This window comes from Lineus longissimus, chromosome 10 (genome assembly GCF_910592395.1).
Source record: "Lineus longissimus chromosome 10, tnLinLong1.2, whole genome shotgun sequence".
NCBI classification, from domain to species: Eukaryota; Metazoa; Nemertea; class Pilidiophora; order Heteronemertea; family Lineidae; genus Lineus; species Lineus longissimus.
Genome location: NC_088317.1, coordinates 10,159,992 through 10,184,472, shown reverse-complemented (window position 1 = coordinate 10,184,472; position 24,481 = coordinate 10,159,992). Strand labels below are relative to the sequence as shown.

At 42.2% G+C, this 24,481-nt stretch overlaps 1 protein-coding gene across 1 annotated transcript in view; it reads left to right on the top strand.

Annotated features, from left to right (window-relative positions):
* Positions 1-24,481, top strand: part of LOC135494458 (eukaryotic translation initiation factor 4E type 2-like) — an 89,430-nt gene that overhangs the window by 58,553 nt on the left and 6,396 nt on the right. The gene's annotated exons all lie outside the window — the stretch shown is intronic.

Genomic DNA, 24,481 nt, shown 5'->3' with positions numbered 1-24,481 from the left:
AGTAGAGATACCACAATACTTCTATTATATCTTAGATAATTCAGCAGGTTGGTGTTCGTAATCATGGAGGTTGCATCAGCAACACTATTCAATTCTGGTGGACAGGAATTCACAAGCATGTTCTTATAACAGTGCACTGGGATTACTGCCAACTATCTAGAAAGGTTGATGTGAATCCAGTTACCTATCTCCACCTGCTACCATTATATAATATTTGGGATGGGGGAATATTTCCCTCCATTTCTTGATTTAGAATATGCTTTTTGGCTCACCGTAGGGGAGTCTATACGATACCGCAGTGTCCGTCGTCGTCGTATCCTGTGGCACGTTTCTTAACCGCTTGTGCTATGTACCTGAAACTTTATATACATCATTCTCAAGGTCATATGTACCCTGACACTGAATTTCGCTCCGGTCTGATTCTCTGACTTTGCCACCAGGGGGCTAAAATTAAAATTAAAATGTGCTATATCTCATTTATTACTGATTTGTTTTTGACAAAAATTTTATGGTGGGTACCCCTAGCAAGGATACATCACATATCATACGGGTTTTTGATTTGACGTACTTTTCAAGGTCACAGAGGTCAAACTCTAAAATTTAACCAATAGTGGCACGTTTTGTCTTTATTCGTCCTATAGTCTTTAAATTTGGTATGTAGACACCTGTTACGTAGCTCTACATGTTGACAAAAAATCAGGTCGATGTGGCGTACTATTCAAGGTCACAGAGGTCAAATGGTGTGAATTGGCCGTTTGTGTGTAAATATGGCACGTTTCTTAACCACTAAAGCTATGAACTTTAAACTTGGTACACATGACCCCCTAGGTCAGATGGCCTGTGACACTGATTTTCGGTCTGGTCTGATTCTTAACTTGGCCACCAGGGGGCCAAAACCAAAAATTTGAATAGTGCCATATCTCGCTTATTATTACTCCAGCTCCTCCCTCTGGGAGCTGGTGTCAGTATTGTTTTCGCTCAGGTTTCTCGTCCAATCACGTGACCTCTCCAGCACTCGAAAATGCACTCTTTTCGTCCACGTTTTAGGCCAATCTTCGGCATGAACATGAAATCTAATAAGCACAGTACTTATATCAGATGTTTCTCTCGCCTTGAAAACATTCCTGGGTAAAATCCATTGAGATTAGCCGAGTTAATCTACTTTTTTGGCTCACCGTAGGGGAGTCTATACAATACCGCAGTGTCCGTCGTCGTCGTCGTCGTCGTTGTCCGTCTTATCCTAGTTCAAAAACAGTCACACGTTTTTTAACCGCTAGGCCTATGAACTTAAAACTTTGTACACATGACCCCCTAGGACAGATGACCTGTGATACTAAATTTCTGTCCGATCTGATTCTCTACTTGGCCACCAGGGGGGCCAAATGTGGATATCTAAAAAGTGTGATATCTCGCTTATTAGTGACTTGTTTTCGATAAAACTTTTGTGGTAGGTACTCATAGCAAGGATACATCATATATCTTACGGGGTTTTAATTTGATCTACTTTTCAAGGTCGCAGAGGTCAAATGGTGTGAATTGGCCGTTTGAGTGTAACTATGGCACGTTTCTCAACCACCAAAGCTATGAGCTTGAAACTTGGTACATATAACCCCCTATATCAGATAACCTCTGGTGCTAAATTTCAGCCTGATCTGATTCTTGACTTTGCTACCAGGGGGCCAAAACAGAAAAAGTAAGAAGTGCAATAGCCTGCTTATTAGCAAATTGTTTTTGATGAAATTTTTATGACAGGGACCCCTAGCAAGGTTACCTCAGATGTTGCACGATTTTTCGGATTTGACCTACTTTTTAAGGTCGCAGAGGTCAAATGGCGTAAATTTGCCGTTTGAGTGTAACTATGGCACGTTTCTCAACCGCAACAGTAATGAACTTGAAACAAATGACCCCCTAGGTCAGTTGACCTTTTACACTGAATTTTGGTTCGGTCTGATTATTGACTTGGCCACCAGGGGGCCCAAACTCAAAACACAAAAAGTGTGATTTCTCGCTTATTACTGATTTGTTTTTGATAAAAGTTTCATGGTAGGTACTCCTAGCAAGGATACATCACATATCTTACGTGTTTTTGATTTGACCCACCTTTCAAGTTCACAGAGGTCAAAGTTGAAAACTTTACCGTTCTTGGTACGTTTTGTCGTTGTTCAATGTAAAGAGTTTTAATTTTGTGTAATGATGCATCTAAGAAGCCACTATTTGTATGCCAAGTTTCAGCCAGATCGGAATTCAAATATGGCCGAAATTGCATGTTTTGTGGGTTTTTCCTCGTATTGTGGCAATCCAAAGGTCGTGAGTTCAAACCCCGGTCAAGGACAGCCAAAAATATTTTTATTTTTCATCTTTTCCTTTTTAACTCTCTGCGTATAGCAGAGAGTTTATATGGTGGTACAGAATGACGTCTGTTAGTCTGTGAAGTCGTAAACATTGTGCCGGACCGAACAGCGCACCTCCATCATGTAGTTCCCCAGAGTGTTCACTTCACAAGTTCCACTGGCGTATTTATTAACTGTATTGCATGCTGAATATTAATAACTCTGAATCGGCGTCCATCTGTGTTACCCAGAATTTACGGACTTTCGAAAAATAAAAATCTGAATATAAATCTTCGTACCGCGTAGTAATTAAAAAATGCTATTTTTAGTTTCGCACATGTACATGCTTCACGATCGTTTCGGCCTCATGCCGTTGTAGCGTGGTCGTTTCGCCCTCAGCGATTTAGTTTCGCTCTAATGCCGTTGCAGCGTGGTTGTTTCGCCCTCAGTAGATTTATTGTTTAGCAATGCAGGTTTGGTTGAATATGCCCAAGGAATATGCCGTAAAGTTGGTAAAATGAAGATGAATTGATGTAACGACCAATGGTGTACGAATGTTACCAAAATAGGGCAAAAAAGCATGGGTGAAACAACCCAGTTATCTTGTGTAGCGCCAGTTCGTAGGAGAGAGGTTGCGGACCGTCCCCACTCCCACTCCCACTCCGAGGTGATTCCGTTTTGGCGTATTACGTCATCACTTCACGAGGGATTTCCCCGTCTTGCTCCATGAACTCGGACGGTTTACGAGTTTGAGACCGCGAACTCGTAAGTGTTCTCCCACTTGCATTATCTTAGCTTTTAGACATCTAAATCAAGTGACAATGAAAAAGCAATATCCCTTACACACTGTTCTAGCACGTCACCTAAGTTGTAACAAGATTTTTTGTGTAAAAGACGTAGAAAACTTGTTGTTTTTGAAGTGTTCAAAATTGTGTAGAACGGCCGTGTACTGACTGTGCGTGTACTTGTACACATGTACATTACGTGTTGGTTTGTTTGAAACTCTGTTCCCCTCTGTACTTTTTGGATCTAGTTATCTTAGGACTGAAGTAATTCGTAGTTTTACAATAGAAATACGCACATGCTACAGAGGAAACAGCTTTTTACTAGCTGTAAATCACCAAAATTGTAGAATATTTCGTCTGCTTTATTTACCTTTTTTCTCATACGTCGTTAATTTGTTTGATTTCCAGTTTGGCCGTGTGACTCGCAGGCTGGCTGAATGACGTCTCCCAACTCGGTTCCCGTTGGTGCGCGCAACCTACTTTTCGACGTCACGAGTTCCGAGAACGACTCGAGTTGAACTCGGAGTGGGAGTGGGAGTGGGGACGGTTCGCAACCTCTCTAATGTCCGCGATACTCGGAACATTTCGCATGAAAATAGTCTGTACAAAATATTCTTTATGCCTAGACTGTGCTTTTAATAAAATAGCCTTTATATGTTGTGTTTTGTTCGGATATTGTACTTTCGCCCGCCCAGAAAACTAGATTTTTGTGACCTGCTAAATCGTTGCAGCACTGAGTGCCAGCCGGACTATTTTCGATAGACATTTTCGATAAACATCTTCATCTTAGACTCATTTTGTGGTCATCACCTATCCCAAATGTACATAAGTGCACGTACCTCCCTCAAAACCATGCCCCAAAAACTTCCTGTCAACATAGCAGGTACCCCCAGATATTAATTCGGCAGAGAGTTCGCTGGCAGTAGCCAGCTCTAGTTTCTTTTCTGAGTTCTATCTTACATTTTCTTCATTTTTTGATTTATTTGGTGCCATAGATTTAATTAGGCGGCCATCTTGGAAATTGTTTTTTGCTGATTGCTGTAGTGTAACGAGTGATGAAATTGTTATGGTCAGGTGGATGTGTCTACATCACATATCACCCTGGTTTGTTATTTGACCTACCTGTCAGGGTCACTGAGGTCAAAGTTAAAAATATATTCACCATTGTCATACTGTAGCACTTTCTGTAACTGTCTACTAAAAATACTTACGGTGAGCACAATGGCCCCTGGCCGTTTCATCCGTGCTTAAAATCTCTGCCGCTGAATTCTATAAATAGAAACTATTAACATCGCAGCAGTGTGGTTCCCATTGTGCGCCCTCCCACTTCACACCATGTCAGGAAGTTTTACGGAGAGGGAGGGCGTGCGGTAAGAAGAATGGCCAAAATGACGTCACGTTTTCCTGGCAATGCCTCTTGCCAGACCAGTCAAGCATTGGGAAAGCATCTTTAATTCAGACAACGTTAGAACTAGAAAAACGAATATGTTAATTTGCAAAATTAAAAGCAGATTTCACCACTAACCAGTCAAGTTGGAATACGACGGCGCAAAATGTTCTCGCTTTCCTCCTGCTAAAAAAACCTTGTTCCCGCACTCCTATTTTAATTTATGCCAAGGAATATGTTATGATCTGTTTTCACTTGTTTGTAATTAAATGGTATTCATATAATGAGATCAATAGTAGTGTCCGTGTCAGATCCCATCGTTCAACTAGTCTTCTCTCCCCAGGTGCCTCACACGGACCTTCAGGTCCCCATACTCAAGACCAACTCTTACGATATTGCCCTCAAAACAACCCTGGAGTCATGAATTCTATGAACTTTAAACTTGGTACACATGACCCCCTTGGTCAGATGACCTGTGACACTGATTTTCAGTTTGGTCCGATACTTAACTTGGCCACCAGGGGGCCAAAACCAAAAATTTGAATAGTGCCATATCTCGCTTATTACTCATTAGTTTTTGGTAAAATTTTATGGTAGATACTCTTAGCAAGGATACATCACATATGATACGGGTTTTTGATTTGACAAACTTGTCAAGGTCACAGAGGTCAAATGGTGTAAATTGGCCATTTGAGCGTAACTGTGGAACGTTTGTTAACCCCTAAGGCTATGAACTTGAGACCCCCTAGGTCAGCTGACCTCTGACCCTGAATTTCAGTCCGGTCTGATTCTCGACTTGGCCACCAGGGGGCCAAAAGTGAAAACCTAGAAAGTGTGATATTTCGCTTATTAGTGATTCATTTCAATAATATTTTTATGGTAGGTTCTCCTAGCAAGGATACATCACATATCATATGAGTTTTTGATCTGACCTGCTTTTCAAGGTCACAGAGGTCAAATGGCACGTTTCTTAACCACTAAAGCTATGAACTTGGCATTTCACCCATATGAATCAAATTCAGGAAAGCATATGTTTTTTTCTGCAAAAATTTATCTTGATAACATGATTATCAGTTTCTATTGACCCTGCTCTCAGTTGTGATTCAACATTTTCTCAAGCAAACAAACCATACACTGGGGGAAGGGTGTCGCAGCCCATAGCCGGCAGAGGACAAAAACAAATTGTACGTGGCAGATATAGAAAAACAATACAAATTATTTTATTGACATTATATACACATTACACAAATGGTCTTCAGATATTTACAAACTAACGTAAAGGCCTCGCGACTGTGCTAGCTTTATGATTAAGCAAAAAGGCAGAAAAGGGCGAAGGCGGTATAATGCAATAAATTTGATCATGAGACCCGGTGCAGGATGTTCTTTCGTTAAAACGCCATGTAGTTCAAGTGAAGTTCTTGCAACTCAAAAAACGTAACGTCTAAACCATGAAAAAATGCACAACCCGCGGACAACAATAAATAAAAACTTCGTCACAGATGACGTCATACTATGATGTCCGTAGATGATGTCATAATACTCATAGCGAGTGCGCAAGCGTACTTAGTTTCGGACTTGAATGGAAATGTCTATTGATCATGGACGAATCGCCGCGGTTTCTGAACGAGTCGCCCGTATTTGGAACGGATTGGAACATCCTCCCCACCCGCATTCGACCAACACTATTGTTCGCAAAGTCCTCCCCATTGCGCATAATGGCATTGTCCATATTCTTACTATCGTCTGTACATGTGTCTTCGCTATCGTCTCTCTCTTCACCATCTCGACCAGTGCTTTCAGCAGGAGCATTTTTCTCATCTTCAACGATAGATCTGAGATAACTAACATGGCATGGGTTTGGAGTAAAACTTGAGCCAGTTTCGCCGCTAAGATCAGCTGTGTCACCAGCCACCGCCTCTAAGTGGTGCAATTCGTCCTTACTGCGACTGCGACAGTCCTGCCGATTCCATCCTTTCCCATATAGACTTCATCCACCCGTCCTAGCAGCCAACTTCCTCTAGCTGTACGATCCTCAGATATCAGCACGATACTTCCAACTTCTACCAGTGGCTTCTCAGTTTCCCACTTTTTCCTCACTGTAGGACTTGGTAGATATTCGTTTTGCCATCTCTTCCAGAAGTGATTGGCTAACTTCTGTCTTTACAAGTAGTGCTGCATCACAATTGTATCAGCTGCCTCCCATGTTTCTTCTGCTACATCTGGTTTTCCCATCAGCAGCCTTCCCGATGCAAGATGAGATGGGGTTAGAGGTTCCAGATCTCTACTATCATCCCTTATGGTTGTCAATGGTCGAGAGTTGATCGCAGCTTCAACATCTGTCAAGACTGTGTACAGCTCAGATAATCTAAGAAGTGCTTTCCCTAACACACTCCTCAATGACTCCTTGACTGACCGAACTAACCGCTCCCACCAGGCACCAGCCAACTCGCCATGGAGCTCGCTCAACGATAAATTTTCATTCTATCCCCTTGGCAGCTAACTGTGTAGTCAAAGTATCTGTATCCAACTCTGTTTCTTTGATGCTATTTCCCTAATGAAAACCCTTTTGATGAAAAATCCTGCAGACTTGAATGTTTTGACTTTGACATCACCAATCTTGTTGGGGTGTGACCATTCTGGTCTACCAGTCTGCTGTATACCGCTGCTCCGTAAGCCTTCTCTGATGCGTCGCCAAATCCATGGAAGTTCAATGCTGGAGATTTCTCCTAGTCCCAAGGATAAACATCGGGGAATCTCCAATTGATCCAGCTCCTGCAGCTCTCCTTTTCATATGCGCCATTTCTGTGCTGTTGTCTCATCCAATGTATCATCCCAGCCTAAACCCTTCTGCCATAACTTTTGGAAAAGCAAATTTGCTCTGATGACATAAGGTGATAGCATTCACATGGGATCAAATATTTTCGATGCGATACTTTAGAGACTCTGTTTTGCTTCAGGATCCTCCTAGTCAATCAAATTCTTCGCCGTTGGGAAGCGGAAGGTGTCCTCTGAAGTAATCCATGCAATCCCTAGTGTCTTCAGTGATTCACCCTGTTGGAGATTGTGATGTAGTATGTTTTATAATATGTTGGTGTGTAGTCTGGTGCTGCCACCTTGTGTTTTTGTCAATGATTAATTCGGCCATATTTTATAAAGAAGTTTGTTGTACTCATTTTATTCATGTCACAAAATCGAAATTGTGGACGCACTAAAGATAATGGTCCGAAACATTTGGTGTCGAAGACCTCAATGAACATTACTGATATATAAATGAGGAACTTTGAGATGGTTTTCAGTGCAGGTGACATGAGTTATGACTTGTTGAACATTTGAATGAAAATTTGCTGACTCAATGTGTGTACATTTGCATTGACTGACTGTACACCATGTACACTATACATTAGTAGGCCCTATACGAATTCAAGATGGCGCTCTCCACACTGAAGAAGAGTCGTGTGGCAATGAGGTCTTGGCTGACAAGAGAAGCAAATGCCATAGATGAACTATTACGCTCCAAATCTTTTTCTGCTGTAGCGCTGGAGTTGCAGATCAAAGAATTTGATATACGTTTGGCAAAATATGATCAGATTTGTACAGAAATCGAAACGGAGATAGGTGCGGATGTCGACTTACTCAACACAGACATTGATGAAACATTCAAATATAGAACAAAGGTACTAACATGCAAGGTTCAAGCATTGGAAGAGCTTGATAAGTTGAAGCTTAGTGTAACAGCTGGTGCTACTGGTGGTGCTAGTACTAAGACTAGTGGTAGTGGTGCTATAAAGGTTGAGGCTAAATTGCCTAAAATTGATACATTCGATGGAGATCCGATGGAATGACTAAGTTTCTGGGAAAAGTTCCAAATCATTGTTGACAATCGGAAGGACTTGTTCGTCGTTTCGAAGTTCACATACCTTGAGTCAGTTCTCGAAAAGGATGCAAAAAGGGTCATTGAAGGTCTGTCGATATCAGCCGACAATTACGAGAATGTTAAGGAAATGTTGGCGGAACGTTTCGGACAGAAGAATAGAATCATATTCTCACACATTCAAGTGCTATTGAATATCACAGTGCCTGTTAAACCGAACATTGCTCAACTGTGGCAGTTGTTAGATTCTATCCAAGGTCACGTTCGAAGCCTGAGGACATTAAAAATAAGTGGAGAGGAATACGGTGTTCTGTTGACTCCACTTATTCTTTCGCGTCTTACGTCCGAGTTGCGGCTTGAGTGGGTGAGAGACAGTGAGGGCAAAGAAAATGATCTGAAGGGACTACTGACATTCCTCAAGACAGAGATTCAACGCAGAAAACGTAGTGAGGTGTTTGAAGGACTTTCAACAACCAAGACAACGAGCTGCAAACATGTGCCTGTTGTACAACCTTCTTTCACAATCAAATTCTAGCAAAGGTAGTAAACAATTTTGTGTATTCTGTAAGAAAGCTCATGCTTCTGAAAGATGTTGGACTGTCACTAAGATTCCGATTGAGGAAAGACATAGGGTAATCCAAGACAGTGGAGTTTGCTTCAAATGTATTAAATTGGGACATAGGCCCAAAGGTTGTAACTCCACATGTGCTAAGTGCTCTGGTAGACATCATCAACTTCTGTGCCATGGGCAGGGTTCACATAGTAGTGGTTCAAATTCAAGAAAAGTTGATAATGATGAAACTGTTAGTGGTACAGAACTGTCAGGTAATAGTCAATCCGGACCCAGTGAAGACCGTGCAGTGGTGCATACTGCGTTAGCTGATCTTAATATTCACTCTTGTTCTTCAGCCAGGGGGCGTCCGTCTATACGGTGCTGCAGACTGCGAAGGTTACAGTGTGTGGAAGGAGGTGTGCAGTGGAGGCCACGGTGTTGTTTGATACAGGGTCAGACAGCTCCTACATCAGTAGTTCGCTTGTGAAAAGGGTCGATCCAGAATGGGTAACGGCTAAGTATATGTCCTATGCAGCCTTTGGTGGAGGTAAGCCATCAACTCGTTCTGCATACAATGTCTACAGGTTAAAATTACAGGGTGGCTCTTGAAGTTCAGAGGAACTCAAGGCAGTTGATGTCAAGTCTGTAGTGTTTTGTATAACACCCTGTGTATTGAGACCCGTGGTACTTGTGTAGTTAGCGGAACATGAGAATAAAGACTGATAGATTGTTGGATTCAATTCTGTTTTAATCCGTTAATATCAAGTTAATCCTAACGTCACCGGTAGCTAAGACAGTACAAATATGGCGACGAGTATCTAGTGAACCCATAGATGTGTTAATTTTTGCAAACCTAAGCCTAAAAGCAGAAAATGGCGGTAGCGTTAGAAGTGGCCCCACTTCCTAAATTGGACTGCACTGGTGAATTGGCCAATGTAGGGCCCCGGTGGAAACGTTGGAAGAAAGCATTTGAGTACTATGCTGTGGGAAAAGGTGTCACCCTGGCTGCTCAGAAGAAGGCACTTCTGTTACACTCTGCTGGTATGGAGGTACAAGATCTGTACGAGACGGTGCCAGCTGTGCCATTTGTCGCTGGGTTTGAAGGTGAAGAGGATGACGTGTACAAAGCTGCCATTCGAAAACTGGATGGGTATTTCTTGCCGAGGTTGAATGTAGCTTACGAGAGACATGTGTTTCGACAGTTAAAACAGGAGGATGAAACGGTTGCCCAGTTTGTGTCACGACTGAAAAAGCAAGCCCTAAATTGCGAATTCGGGGATGGGGAGGCGAAAAACGAACAAATCCGAGATCAAGTTGTCGACGCATGTAAATCATCAGGTCTACGTAGGAAACTCTTACAAAAAGGGACTGAACTGACACTAGACAGAGTTCTAGAATTAGCTAGAGCAATGGAAGCTGTCGATTTGCAAATGATGCAAATTGAAGCCAAGTCGGTGTCCGGTGAAGTCAATCGTGTGAAAAATGCCTGTGACGTAAAAGAGAAAAAGACATTAGCTTGTTACCGTTGTGGACGACGTGATGGACACCTCAGTAAGGACCCGTCATGTCCGGCAAAGAGCGCCACGTGCAACAAGTGCAATCCAGTTGGACACTTTTCCAGCGTTTGTAAGACGAAACAAGGACGGATGAAGAAGGGCAGAGATCCGAAACAGGGAAAAGCTAATCCGACGAAGAAGGGCAGAGATACGAAACAAGGAAAAGTTAACCAGGTCAACGCTTCAAATGAAGATGACGAGTACGCATTCTTGATAGGGAGGAAAGGTTGCAGCCTGAATAGTGGTATGGTCGATGCAGACATCGGTGGAGTCAACGTTAGAATGCTGATCGATTCGGGATCAACTGCTAACATCGTGGATCGTGATACTTGGAGATACATGAAAAAGCAAAGGGTTACGTGTATTTCTGATAAGTCGAGTAAAAGATTGTATCCGTATGGTACAAAAGATCCATTGTCAACATTAGGGACTTTCTCAGCAGATGTGAAAATAGCAGATCATGAAGTGAATGCTGACTTTACTGTGATCGATTGCGCGGGTCGACCACTTTTAGGTAAAGATACTGCTGAAAAGTTACATGTTTTGAAAGTTGGTCCAAATGTCAACATGATTCAAACTGAGCAATGTAATCAGGGTAACACTAACAGTTCAACGTCAATGGGGATTGCCGAAATCAAGAAGGCATTTCCAGAGTGTTTTAATGGAATCGGTAAACTGAAAGATTACCAGGCAACCATCCACATTGACCCAAATGTAAAACCAGTTGCTCAGCCAACACGTAGATTTCCGTTTAGTACGCGTGGAAAGCTTGAAAAGAAATTAAAGTCACTTGCCAAAGATGATATAGTCGAGTCAGTTGAGGGTCCAACCCCTTGGGTTAGTCCGGTGGTGATTATTCCAAAAAAAGGTGATGACATCAGGTTATGTGTTGATATGAGGCAGGCGAACAAAGCTGTTATCCGTGAGCGTCACCCAATTCCAACTGTCGACGAGATTTTAGACAGGATGAACGGTAGTCGTGTGTTTAGTAAACTAGACTTGAAATCCGCTTTTCACCAAATTGAGCTAGATGAAAAGTCGCGTGAAATCACAACATTTTGTACACACGTTGGTTTATTTCGATATAAGCGTTTGATGTTTGGGATAAGTTCGGCTCCTGAAAAATTCCAACACATCATTCAACAAGTTCTAGCAGAATGTGAGGGGTGCGAAAACATCCATGATGACCTAGTTGTACATGGTCGCGATACGGAAGAACACGATCGGAGACTGTTTAAAGTGTTAAAGAAACTGGCTGAAAAGGGTTTAACGCTTAACGAGGAGAAAATTAAACTCAGACTGGCTGAATTAGAGTTCATGGGACTCATTTTCAGTGAACATGGGATTGCGCCAACCGCCGAGCACGTTAAGGCTGTTGTAGAAGCCCGCAGACCGCAGACCGCGTCAGAAGTTCGCAGCTTCATGGGTATGGTCAACTTCAGTGGTAGGTTCATAAAGAACTTGGCAACGATTGCAGAGCCCTTACGGTGTTTAACGAGACAGGACGAAAAGTTTGTGTGGGGTCCTAAACAGGAGAAATCGTTCAAACAGCTAAAGGAAGCGTTAAGCAACACGGACTGTTTGGCTTACTTCCAGAAAGATGCAGAGACTGAGATAATCGTCGATGCTAGCCCTGTTGGATTAGGCGCGATGCTAGTCCAAAAACAGAACAGTGTGAAAAGGGTCATCGGTTATGCCAGTCGAAGCCTATCTCAAGTGGAGTGCCGATATTCACAAACGGAGAAGGAAGCTTAAGGGATTGTGTGGTCATGCGAGAGATTTCATGCTTATGTGTCTGGTATACATTTTGAATTCGCCACCGATCACAAACCGCTCCTGTACATTTATGCGCCAAAATCCAAACCTTGTGCTAGAGTAGAAAGATGGGTTCTGAGACTCCAGTCTTATGATTTCACCATAAAGCACATCCCTGGAAAACAGATGGTGGCTGATGCGCTGTCCAGACTCATTGCTGAGTCTAAGCTTGAACAGACTGATGAAGCAGAACAATTTGTGCGTTTCATTGCGCAGGAGGCTACTCCTATAGCCCTCAAAATTCGTGATATTGAGCGCGAATCCGCCGCTGATGAAAAACTTTCAGTTGTCCGTGATTGTGTTGAATCAGGTCACTGGGAGAATTGCCCAGCTGAGTTTAAACCGGTTAGGAATGAACTGTGTGTCGTTGGTAAGCTCGTGCTGCGTGGCTGGAGACTTGTTATCCCTAAATCATTGAGGAAACAAACTGTAGATTTAGGACACGAAGGCCACCAGGGTATTGTGAAAACTAAGGAGAGACTCAGGTCCAAAGTATGGTGGCCCGGCATTGATCGTGACACAGATAGAAAATGTCGCACGTGTCATGGGTGTCAGCTAGTCGGACGAGCTGAAAAACCAGAACCTCTAAAGCGCTTTGATCTGCCAAGTTCAGCTTGGCAAGATACCGCCTTAGACTTACTAGGTCCAATGCCTGATGGGGAGTACATTGTGGCAATAGTGGATTACTACAGCCGGTTCTTTGAAATAGACATTGTAAAGACAATAACCTCAGCAAAAATGATCGAGTGCTTGGAACCGATATTCACCCGTTATGGATATCCAGAGTCGCTGAAAACCGATAATGGGGCACAACTCATTTCTGCTGAATTCGAGTCATACCTTCGCGAAAATGGTATTGAGCATAGAACCAGTACTCCATTGTGGCCTCAGGCAAATGGAGAAATTGAGAAACAGAATAGGACAATGCTAAAAGCCATGAGAATAGCACATGCCGAAGGGAAAGACTGGGTGAAAGGACTAAACAGACTACTTCTTGCGTATAGGACAACGCCACACTCAACTACTGGGGTCACACCCGCAAAACTAATGTTCGGTCGCGAAATACGATCAAAAGTGCCGCAATACTCTGAAAGCAGTTACCAGCGTGAGCTAGCAGCCCGAGATCGCGATGCAGAGTTAAAACAAAAGGGAAAAGACTATGCGGACAATCGTAGAAATGCGCGTGAATGTGAAATATTAGTTGGTGAAAAAGTTCTCATGCAACAACAAAAGAAGGACAAACTGTCAACTAGATTTGCTGAGAAGCCATGTGTTGTCGTGCAGAAATACGGGAACGACGTTACTGTCCGATCCGACAAAGGAAAAATGTACAAGAGGAACACGGCGCAGTTGAAAAAGTTTCATGAACAAAACGTGGAACCTGAGAAGGACGTTAGTCAGGAACAACCCATTACTGTAGATATTGAACAGGATGCGCTGTCAGATTGTGACTCTAATGATGACTCAGTGCCGCAAGAGTCAACGGTTAAATTGCCGAATGTGCGCAGGTCAGGTAGGGTACGCCGCCCACCAGCTCATCTTAGTGACTATGAATTGGGCTAAGTGTTTTGCCCAAGTGTCTTGTCAAAGTCAAAAGGTGCACTTTCTAAAACACAGACAGGTCACCTATAAGGGGACAGAATACTCCCTGATCTTGTCTGGAACTTCTGGGTAGTCTACCCCAGTTGTTCTCCTTTAATTTTGTTGGTTTGAAGTATTATTGGTTTAATTACATTATATTTGTGTCAAGAACTATATAAAATTATACTAGTAATTGTAGACTTAACCAAAATTGTTGATGCTAGGATAATTTGGACTGTTCTGAATTGTAGAGACAATTGCGTACAACCTGCAGTACTAGTAGAGTAAACAACATTGGACAGGTTTCTAGAGATTATCTGGTTGAGACAAGTTAAGGTCAAGATTTAGTTAATATTAGTGTTCAATATGTTCAATCAATGTGAATTGAGTTTTATTTGGTTGCATTTACCTGAGCAGAGAATTGAGAGACAGTTTAGTTAGGCGTCTCCAGGTTAAAGTTTGGACTGATACAGTTGACTATATTTCAACATTGTAATTCTTGTCTTAGTTTGGAGTTCTTGTTAAACAGTTAACTTAGAGGAGTTTTGTTCTAAAAGGGGAAGGGTTGTAGTGTTTTGTATAACACCCTGTATATTGAGACCCGTGGTACTTGTGTAGTTAGCGGAACATGAGAATAAAGACTGATAGATTGTTGGATTCAATTCTGTTTTAATCCGTTAATATCAAGTTAATCCTAACGTAACCGGTAGCTAAGACAGTACAAAGTCTGTTTGTTCATCCATGCATAGGCATAGTGTCTCAAGGGAAGTACTAGGTTCTATTGAACATCTTCAGATGGCAGATTCTTAAGAGGTTGATCGGGAAGTTCAGATTGATATTCTGGTTGGTTTAGATTCATACTAGAGCTTTGCGAAGAGTGGTGTTATCAGATTGTCTGGTGGCACAGGAATCGGTATTTTGATGGTTATTGTCAGGTTCTTGTAGTCACTCATCATGAGGAAGTGAGTACTAGTATGGTTTGTTTGTCTGATTTGTCAGAGTCCACATTGGAGCAATTCTGGGACTTAGAATCCATAGGAGTTCAGTCTGCACAGAATCTGGATTCTGGTGATGAAATCTTGAAGAATTTCAATGAGTCGATAAAATTTGAGGATGGTAAATACCATGTTCAGCTTCCTTGGAAGGAGAATGCTTCTGAGTTGAATTTGTTAGACAATAGAATGATGGCTGAGACAAGGTTGAAAAATTTGATGAGAAAATTGGCGAAGGATCCTCCCTTAAAAGCCGGTTACAATCAGGCTTTCCTGGATATGGATTCTATGGGTATCATTGAGGAAGTCCCAGAGTCCGAACTGGTCACTCCTCATCCGGTGTTCTATCTCCCTCACCATCCCGTTATGAAGGAGTCTAGTCTCACTACCAGAGTTCGACCAGTGTTCGATGCATCAGCCGAGGGCATCAATGGAATTTCACTTAACAATTGTTTGAAACCTGGTCCATGTCTCTTGGGAAACTTGGTTGGGATACTCATTAGATTTCAGAGATGGAAGGTTGGTATTTCGAAGGCTTTCCTACAGGTTGGAGTACTGGGTAAGGACCAAGATGTGCATAGATTCTTGTGGAATTATGGAGGTTCTGTCAGGGTCATGAGGTTCAGGAGAGTTCCATTTGGTAATACTTGTTCTTCATTTCTCTTGATTGCAACAATCAAATACCACCTGTCACAATACCCAGAGTCAAAAGCTGTTGAGGAATTGAGAGAGAACACGTATGTTGATGATTTTATCTCGGGCGCTGACTTCTCAACATCATCTCAATCCTCTGAAGTCAAAGCACATGTAGTTGATAATTCTGATGTTTCAACACCCTCTGTGTCAGATGACATAGTACATGTGACTAATGATTCTGATTCTTCAACACCCTCTCTGTCTTCAGAAGAAAGAGTGGCTGCTGATTCTTTGTACCGTGAGGCTGATGGGATTATGTCAGAAGGTGGATTTATCTTTGCCAAGTGTCATTCTAATGATGATCATATGACGCAAACAGGTACTGACTATGTGAAGAGTCTCAGTCTGAAGTGAGGATTGTTTCAGTTTTAATGGAATAGAGGTGTCTGAGTCTCTGGTCACAACCAAGCGTGTCATACTTAGTTATATTGCTAGACTGTATGATCCATTGGGTTTCCTCACACACCCCCCCCCCCCACTCTATGACTGTCGAGATCTTGCTACAGGATGTCTGGAAGTTAAATTTAAACTGGGATGTTGGAGTTCCATCAGGGATTCACTGTAGATTTCTAAGCTGGGTTCTTGGTTTGAAGGTTATCAAGGATTGGAAAATTCCTAGGTGTTATACAATTCGTCCATGGACTGGATTGGAGTTGCATGGCTTCGGAGATTCTTCTGAACAAGGCTACGGTTCTGTGATAAAGGGTCCCACTACCAGATGGTAGTTATGAGGTCTCACTGGTTCTTGCGCGGGCTTGTGTGGCGCCATTGAAGATGGTGTCCCTCCCACGCTTAGAGTTACTTGGTTGCCTCCTTACAGCGAGGTTGTTGGACTTGGTGAGATTGTCATTGAAGATGCCAGAGATACAGTATCATTGCTGGTCAGATTCGACTGTAGCTTTGGGCTGGGTCAAGGGGGAACCTTGCTGATGGAAGACATTTGTGGCTGAGAGAGTCACTGAGATCCAGAGGTTAACTGACACTTCTCTCTGGTCACACTGCCCAGGCAAGGAAAATCCTGCCGATTTGTTGACAAGGGGTCTCTTAGCTGAAGAGTTGGTTAGTTCTACTCTGTGGTTGTCTGGACCTGATTGGTTGTCTGAACCAGTGATTGATGCAACAGTTGATTCATCACTGTTCGTTTCAGAGTGTTGAACAATTTCTTCAGAGTGAAGTTGAGGTTTTTATGGCTGTAGCGACCAATTGGTTGCCGGTGGAGGAGGTTCTCTTGGTTACTCGATGGCCAAGATTGTTTCGTGCTGTTCGCATTAGGGGCCTTGTCCAAATTATTCGCCGTAATTCGCCCCAAAAACGCCACAAGTTCTGACGATGTTTGGCGAAGTTTGGGCGATTTTGAAGGCAAATTATCGGCGATTTTATGGCGAATTTCAGGCGAACTTTCGGCGAATTCCTGACTATTTTTCGACGAGTTTTTATCATTGAACGTTGGCGAAATTTATACCAGGCAAATTTCGACGAGGAGAGGCGAAGTGAAAATCGCCGAAATCTGGCGAATTTCCGTATTTTTGGGCGCATTTTTTTACCAGAAAGCAGTCGCAGCTCACCCTGTTCTTTGTATCTTTGTATCGTCATCCTCCAGTTAGTGTTTTTTGCCTCGTTAATGTGGTTATTTACTTATTCCTATCCTACGATACACGGCGCGACCAGATAAACGAACATAAGTGAGATCCCAAGGCAGCGACTTCAGCGCCACCGTGGGGACTAATGGTATTAGGCTGGGGATTCCCAGGTATCCTCGTGCCTACTGAATACCGGAGCGTTCAGTATTTCTCAGTGCTCTGTACATTGGCTGTACATTGGGCTTTATTCCTAGTGAATCGACGCAGCCCCGGCGGTCGAGGTTACCTGGACTATAGTAATAATTATAATGTTTTTGTTCTGTAGACGTGCATTGAACAGTCAGTTCTACATTGACAGTGGATGTACTATTTTTGGCCAATATTTTTTATAATCCAACACAAGGTAGCTACAGATCTTCTATTTTTACGACATTGCAATGAGGAACCGGCGAGGAGGTGATTTTCGCCAGATTGTAGCGATTTGTGGCGAATTTGAGCCAGATATATTTCGATCGGCGAATTTCGGCGAAGTTCATTGAAATACCAGTGGCGATTTCTCGGCGAAATTTTGGCGAATTTGTGGCGATTTTCCGGCGAATTTATGGCGATTTTATGGCGAATTCTAGGCGATTTCTGTCGAACTTTCCGGCGAATTTTTGACGATTTTTGAGGAGGTTTTGGCGAATTTTGGCGAACTTGTAAAAATTCGCCAGAAATTCGCCGGTGAATTTCGGCGAATAATTTGGACAAGGCCCCTTACAGCGTTGGACTACAGGTTTCTGCATAACCTGACACATCCTACTGAGAGTCGTACTGATCAAGAGTTGTCCTGTGAGGAATTGGTTGAGGCAAAACTGCATTTGTTTCGTCATGATCAGGAGGTGAAGTATGGAAAGGAGTTGTCTTTGTTGAGAGGTGGTCAGTCACTACCTGAAACTTCTCCTCTTTCAGCATTGAGACCATTCATCGACGATGATGGACTTATGCGAGTTGGTGGTCGTATTCAGTATTCAAGACTCATTTATGGGGAGATCCACCCAGTGATTGTGCCAAAGGGTCACTTGGCTGTACTGTTGATCAGGTGGGAGCATATTAAGTTGAAACGTGCTAGTGTGGATACAGTCATTACTTCTTTTCGTGATCACTATTGGGTCATGGGACTCAGACGCATGGTGAAGTCAGAGAAGAAGGCTTGTATATTTTGTCAAAGAGTAGATGCCCAGGCATGTATCCAGTTTACTGCGCCACTCCCAGGCATCAGAATTCACCAGGCTCCCAGCTACACAGTGACAGGCCTGGATTATGCAGGCCCTCTCTTTGCATCGACTTACCCAGTACCAAGCTCTACATTCTGCTTTTCACGTGTGCTGTTGTGAGAGCAGTGCATGTTGAATTGACTGATTCATTGAGTGTTGAAGATTTCATGTTGGCAGTGAGAAGGTTCTCAGCTGGTAGAGGTTTGCCGTCCATATTTTGTTCTGATAATTCTAAAACCTTTGAATGAACTCAAAGAGAACTTGTGAAATATTATGGTACAAACAGCCCAAAATGGCAGTTCATAGCTCCACGTTCACCCTGGTGGGGTGAATGGTGGGCGCTAAGGAAGTCCTTGGGGTCGAGATGTCTCACTAAAACTGAACTGGTTACTAGTCTACAGGGGGTGGAAGCTTGTATAAACTCCAGGCCTCTGACATTTGTAGGAGATGAGGTGCACAGTCTGAAACCACTCACTCCATCACACTTTCGTATTGGTTGCACTGTAGGTTTTCAGACTGATGTGCTTGATAATTGTTTGGCAGTGTCTCAGGATCAGTTGAGTGAGCATGAACTTATCAGACAAAGGCAACTGGAGTTGTTTTTTGGAGGTCTGGAGTAGGGAGTATATTCGCAATCTGCTGACTTCAGTACCTGGATTCAAACCCAATGGGAATGTAGGCGTAGGTTCATTGGTTCTCATCAGGGAAGATCATGTACCCCGAATGAAGTGGCCTTTGGGCTTGGTAACCAAAGAGTTCACTGGGAAAGATGGGTTAACACGGTCTGTGGAACTCAGAACTTTCCGAGGTCTACTTGTACGGTCGATTCAGAGGTTGCATGATTTAGAATTGTGTCATAGTAGTCAGGAACATTCTGAATGTGGAGCTGTTGACACCCTGGCCTTTACTGCTGGTGCTGCAAAGCCTTCTGGCAGTGGTAGTACTGTGGGACGGGCACCTGCTGTAGATACATCTGTTAAAACCACTTGTGTTGGTACTCATGGTAGGTTAGTCAAACCAAGGAATCGGTTCAAACTCAGAAAAGCACCCAAAATTTACATTGATTGATTTCACCATTGGCTTTTAATTGTTTTGATATTTATGGGCCTCAGACCCACAGTCTGGGGACCATATTGATATTGCTGGAAGTTCTACATTCTTCTATCTGTTCACCCACAAACATTATTGTGAGTGTTCTCTAAAACACCTTAATAAACCAAAAATCTTTCTTCCGTATACCACCAAACATAACCCCAACCATTCAACGTCACCAAAGACTTTTCGAAATTTGGGTTCATTTTGATGCTTTTGAAGCGTTTTTATGCACCGATTTTCTGATTTGCTTTCAAATCTCCGGCACGATTCTGTCAATCACACCTACATTAGCATAAGCTCCGCCCGGTAATGGTGACGTCATATCCTCATGCATCATGGCGGCAGTATCTCTTTGCCGAAGTTAGGGATCCCCCGAAGTGGCGAGCTGTCGAGTATTTTGAGCAAAGAACGACGGTTGAATGTAGGAATAAAATAAAGGAATAGCCTTAAATGCTTATCGATGATCCATCCTACCCATCTGAAAAGGTTAGGGTGTTGTTTAAATGTTATTGAGCGTGTGATTTTGAGAAAGCGCGAGCGTGTTTGTCCGGAAATAGATCATCCGCGTAACGGAATAGACTTCAATCCTCCATACGTGTACTGTGTGGGCCCGTGGGGGCTATCAAATTTGCTGACAAGCAAATTTCAATTTTCTAGTAATCTCTTGTATCTTAGTTATTCATATTCTATCAAAAGTATAAAAAAGGATTTAATTGAATTGTCATCTCAAAACAAAACGTTGTACAGTAGACCTCACCTTAGTCAAACCTATTGGGACCATAGATTTTTCTTCGACTTACACAAAGTCTACTTAGGTGATGATTATTCAAAAGAAAAGCATGAAATTTGCTTCAACTTAATCAGATCTCGGCATATGCAAGTTCAACTTTGGCAAGGTTGACTGTATTTTCAATTTTCATGCCACGGCATACCTTTTCAAATGACAACTCAATTATTCCTAAATGGACCAAAGCAGCTGTGCCTGCCATGAAAACCACCACCACTGGCCAATTCTGAGAAAAACCAGATGCTGCTACTATGTTAGTCCTATGGACAACTCCAAAATACAGAAGTACTTGATTTAATCCCACAAAGCAACTACCTTCTTTGCTCTTCTACCCAGGTGCCTCCCTACCTCACAACTTCCATTGTACATCTTCACACCTCCCTCAACCCTAATTAGTGGGGACCATTCAATTTGCTGCCAAGCAAATTCATAGTTCTAGTTTAACATTTGATTTCAATTTAAGTGTATTGTACTGTTAACTTTGGATTGTTGTATTGTCAGATTTGTGTCTTGTAATTTGTCAGTTGTGGTTCAGTGCATTGCTTTGTCAATTTGTCTGCAATTTGTCTAGTTGGTTTGGTCTCAGTTCTAGTCAGTGTAGATTACATAATTTGGTCATGTTGGACAACATAACTGATAGACATCTTTGTCATAAATTTGTATAATTCGATTGCTTCTTGATTGGTCTTGGATGTGATACTCACTAATGGTAGATGAAAACTGAGAATTGATTGATCAATATGTTGTCAAACTAGTCTCACATGTATCGTAAGTGTACTGTTTGAAGTAATTGATCGTATTGAACTTCGCTTCTAAGTGGATTTAATAATACCTATTGGCTTATTGAACTGTACGTGTATTTGGAATTGTGATGAACTTGTGATAATAATGTGATCAACTCAAATGACAATGCACTGTGTATATTTGCTCTCCCAAGATTAAACAAAAAGGAGTTATTTCGAATTGTTGAATTGGTTTCTCCTAATTGGTCATGGGTGTAACTGTATTTGAAACAGAATATCCTAAGTGGGAGAATGTTGGAGATTGTGATGTAGTATGTTTTATAATATGTTGGTGCGCAGTCTGGTGCTGCCACCTGGTGTTTTTGTCAATAATTAATTCAGCCATATTTTTGTAAAGAAGTTTGTTGTCTCATTTTATTCATGTCACAAAATCAAAATTGTGGACGCACTGAAGATAATGTTCCGAAACACACCCGTGCTCATGTCAATCCAACGGATGGAGCTCTATGCTGAGGTTCTATCTGTTCGATAACTTCTTTGGTGTTACTAACCCACTTCGTAAAATCCAAACCACCATCTCTCATCAAATCCTTTCGATCTGTCTTCAGCTCGTGGGACTCCAGCTGCTCCCGACAGGCAGTCGTCAACATACATATTGTCTTGGATCTCTCTTGCCGCTTGCGGGTAAACCTTCTCAAGCCTTTCAATGTGATGCTTCACGGTCGCTATGGCAAGAAATTGGCTCACATTTACTCCAGATGTGACTCGATTCATTCTGTAGATCTCTGGAGGCCTAACAGGTGTGAAGTTTGCGTAATTGATGAACATAATTAGACACGAAGTTCAGGTAATTACCTGGTGGAGTGAATTTGATGTCCGTTGCTCTCCTAATTAAAACCGAATGTATTGTTTAATTATCTTCATTGTACATCACATTGCCAAGCTATTGTATATTGTAACATTTATTGCAGTCCATTGAGTTGTTTGTCCCCTTGTGCTCTAGTCTAATTACAAAGAATAAAGCTTGATGTGTGGTAGCTCATTCAAATGACTCTATACAACTATAAGGATGTACGCTGTCTATGTAGTATGTAGCTTGTGAACACAACCTGCATATATCGGCAAATTAATATTAATATTATATGTTGGCAAATTAATATAACCTCCACTAGAAATGCCCAATAAAGTAACTTCAAGTTCGCATATAATGGCATCAAATTATTTGAAATAGTTAATATTTACAACTAAATGAAATATGTAATATGTAGGCTTCACGACCCCGTGTTCATACACATAAATCCAATTTTTGGACAAACTAAATGAAATATGGAATATGCAGGCTACACGACCCCCGTCTCTATACACATGAATGCACTTTTTGGACAATAATGGCAACACCTCTCTATTAATGACACCTCTACTTTGCGGACACCAATGCCCAGTCCCTTGGGTGTCCGCAATAGACAGGTTGTACTGTTATTCAAACTGCTTTGATTGCCAAAATTTAATCTCCTTTCGACTGTCTCCAATCTCTGTACCTGGCTGTAATTATCCTCCAATTGCGGACAATTCTCTTTCCACCGTATACAACTGTATCACGTTCTCCATCAAAAGACAGGCAGTCCTCAAGATATCAATTTCACCATCGAGCGGATATGTTCTGCAAATGCAAATCCTCTCAGGTGTTGATATCTCTCAAATCTCACATCAACCAAGTCCAGTTTTGCACAAATCTCTTCGCTGGCCAGGAATTTAACATGAATATCTGCAATTGACAGCTTGATTCTCGGCATACTTTGCATATTACTAGTCTGTCCTCCTATTGTTGCAATGCTCAAGAGTTCATTTGGACCAGTAATCCCCAAAGAGTCGACAATCCGTTTTCTATCATATGATCTTTGGCTACCAGGGTCTAGTAACACTCGGACTGGAACTCTTGATTCATCCTCAGCAATCAGAGTTGTCTGTGCAGTCTGTAACAACACCTCAGTAGGTTTGGATGGACCTGCCTCAACAAATCCACTGATGGTCACGTTCTTCTTGTCGCTTTCCTGAGTTTTATTGTGAAGTAAACGATGATGTTTTCTTTCACAATCGTCAATGGGCATGTTGGCAAATTGCAGGACTTAATTGAATGGTTGAAATTCATTACTCTCAGGCAGTTGTAACAAAGCTTGTTCCACTTTGCTTAATCCCAATGTTTGTTGACTATCTTCTTCTTGGCTTTTTACAGTCCCAAGCCTCATGTCCGCTTCTAGGGCAAAACCCGCAACTGATGCTCTTTGTGCCGCCAAGAAGTGCTGATGCTGGGAATTCTTTCCTCTTGTTACCTGTATGGTAACCCTGATTATACTTCGACTGATTCCCTGGTCCATGCTGTTTATCAACTGTCTTGTTCACAGCTGGTGCTCGTGAAGTCCTCTCCCTTGCTTCCTTAGACAAAACCTTGTTGTAGGAACTGGAAGATTGATTCAACTGTAATATCATCATCATCAATATCTGCTTTGTGTAACTCGCATTTCTCTGAAAGCTCTGGACTCATCTTAATCTGAAGCAGCGGAATTACCAGCTTTCGAACGTTTTCATCTGTTAAGTTAAATCCCATGGCATCCAAGGCACGTATCAAATCGTGGAGTTCGCGCAGTGACGTAGCTTTCTCAGAATCCTTACAAATTGCTGTGACAATGGACTTTACCAGCGATGAGACGCTCTGACATTTCAACCAAATCTTTATTTTGACAGAGTACCTTTGCTGCATGTTGATAGTTGACTTCTGTCACTTCAAATCCCTCTATAGATTTTAGAGCAGCTCCTTTTAAGGATGATCTCAAATAAGCAAACTTCTGTACACCTAGTGATAATCCCTCATTTGCATGCACTGCACAAGTGAACAAGTCCCAAAACGCTGTAAGCTGCAGTATATCTCCATTAAACGTAGGCAAATTCAATTTTGGCAGCTTTATTGCACCTGGATTCCTGCTTCCGCTTGTTAAGTGCTGTACACTTTGGTCAGATGAGGAACTTGACTGTGAAACTTCTGCTTCAACTTCTTTTATGTAGCTCGTCGCTTTGTCATCAACTCGCCTGAATTCCCGGTGAAACGTGCTAATGTTCTGACACTCATCCTCTACCTCTTCTGACAAGATATCGAAAATGTCATTTCTGACCTTGAAGTATTCTTTCTTGAGTTGTCGTAATTCCTGCAGTCTTAGCTGCTGTAAGGTTAGGTGTTTGCGATGTAGGCCTATGGCTTAGTATATAGCTCACATTAGCATGTAACATATTACAGGTATCGGGAATCCTAGGGTTGTTGGCAGGTTGCCACAAGGGTTAAAATATGTGTTGGCCGACAGGTTCAGATCACACCATTGAATATTATATAACATATTGATTAATTATTGGGGGGAGCTAGCAACGATTTGTTGTGTGAGGAAGTCGGGTCTGAGAAATGGCG